Raw genomic sequence first — 2298 nt, forward strand, 5'->3', positions numbered from 1 at the left:
CCATAAAAGTATAATTTTCAGAGACATCACTGAAATCTCTAATTTCAGCGAAATTCAATAACTTTCAGATACTTTGTAAATGATTTTCGGAGATATTGCTGAAAGTCTTTGAATTTCCTTGAAAAAGGCTCTGAACTTACTAAAAATTCCTGAAAAATGTTTTTCAGGCATTTACTGCAAAATTTTCAGACAAATTCAGAAAAATTTTTTCACCAGGGAATGAGAATTCATCTATCTTTTTCGAGAAGCTACAGAAGTTGACAAATCTTTAAAAGGTAAAATTTTGTGCGTGCGTGCGTGCGTGCGTGCGTACGTACGTGCGTGCGTGCGTGTGTGTGAAAAAGAGAGAGAGAGAAAATGTAAACGCATGTTTATGCGCGCGTGTATAGTCAGCTGATCGTCGCGAGGGTCTCGCGTACCGCCTGCCGTCGGACAGTAAGTTGCGCCGTCCCTGTCTACCTTCCGTACGCGGCCCGTAATTTGTTAACTATTTCTCTTTATAACTTGAAAACTAAGCTCCGCACAAATTTTTGCCAAAGGAAAAATCATCTCAAAATGTGGTCAGAAATACGTATGTTTAAGGACAATATACTTATTCTGAATCACCCTGTATATCACTCAAGTAAAGTTAGTTAACATCAATGTACAAAGAAAGATACTATTTAGGTTTTATCTTTTAAAATATTATATTTAATTTGCAAACAAGTTTTTTTTTTCAAGGAGCGCGCTTACCCTCGACACCCTTTTTTTACTTTTTTTTAAAAGTCAATTTTGTATCGATATCACGCATTTTGTAGTGTTATAACATATCTCGGATTAATGCCTATTCGGGGAGGATGTGTTTTACTCTATGAGTATTGCTCCGTCGCATATTATCCCATTCTCGTGCTTTTTTTACTGAGCTCATAACAGAAATTGTGTAATAGAAAGATATAGATAAAGGAGGCAATGTAGATGGTCTGGCCTTTCATCTTTCTACTAAAAGAATTATAATTATAGTGTAATATCCTGGGAAAAAAAGTTCCATATAGATAGATAGATAGATAAGTTTATTGCCCCTTAGGGTTACAATTTTTACATATTACATATTACACACAGCATTATTTTACAACTTTTTTTATACTTCTACTTTCCACACTCTCCTTATCTCGCTCGCTGCCCGCTTATCTGCTACTGCCTTAAAACGCAATATACTACCATTGCACAAAGAAACATAAAATAAGCAACCAAAAAAGAAAAACAAAAAAACGCAACATCCGCAAAAAACAAAAAACGCTAAAACCATTTTTGCAATTTCTCTCCGCTCGCCGCTCTACCTTCCCTATCTCGCCTACACGCACACACGCCTCGTGACCTCCGCTTCCGTTGTATTTCTTTACCATATTTCCTCCCCTCCTTAATTCCATTCCATTTTGCTTATAAGTTAATCAGTAGTTGGCGAATTCATTCACATCCTTTCTCTCTCTTACTCACTCACTCCCTCATTTACATTTCTCTCCCTTTCTCTTTCCACTCTCTCTTCCATCCTCTTTCTCTCTTTTCACTTCTCTCATCCAGTTCTCTCCCTCTCCCTCCTCCCAGAATTCTCCCGCATGCCTCCTGCCAACCTCCGCTCCCCCCCTCCATCCAGCTTCTACACTCCTCCCATACATGTTCCCACGTCTCCATCGCTCCTCCACATAATCTACATACTCTCCTTTCCTCTCCCTCCCAATATCTTCCCTCCCTTACCTCATTACCCAGTCTAAATCTTACCACTCTTTGCCACCTACTCTCCCCCCACCCTTTTTGTAAGTATCTCGGAATCCCCTCCCCCTTCACTTTTCTGTACCATTTGCTAAATCTCCCTTCCCTTATCTTACTCCATCTTTCTTTCTTCTGTCTTTCCCTGTCCCTCGCTTCCAACTCTTCAAATTCTATCTCTCCCTCTATCTCTTGCCTTTCCCATTCCCTCAGTTCCATTCCCCTGTCTTTGAAGAATTGAGCTCTCTCCCTTTCCCATTTCGACAGATCCTTTCCTTTTCTTATCCTGTTCTCTCCCTGTCTCGTCCAAACATAGCTGAGCTAATAATCCTCCCCTACCTTCCTCCAACCTTTTCTCAAAACCCCACGCTCTCCTTCCTGCCCTACTTCTTAGCAGATCCCTCCCTGTCTCCTCTCTTACCAGGTATCCTGGAGTTCTTCCCTCTACACCCAGTACCCACCTCAAAAATCTTTCCTGTATCCTCTCAATCTTTTCTCTTTCTTTCCATCCCCACACTTCTACCCCGTATCCTGCTACTGTCCATACCAACCTAT

This window comes from Wasmannia auropunctata, unplaced genomic scaffold, assembly GCF_000956235.1.
Source record: "Wasmannia auropunctata unplaced genomic scaffold, wasmannia.A_1.0 LD336106.1, whole genome shotgun sequence".
Classification (NCBI taxonomy): domain Eukaryota; kingdom Metazoa; phylum Arthropoda; class Insecta; order Hymenoptera; family Formicidae; genus Wasmannia; species Wasmannia auropunctata.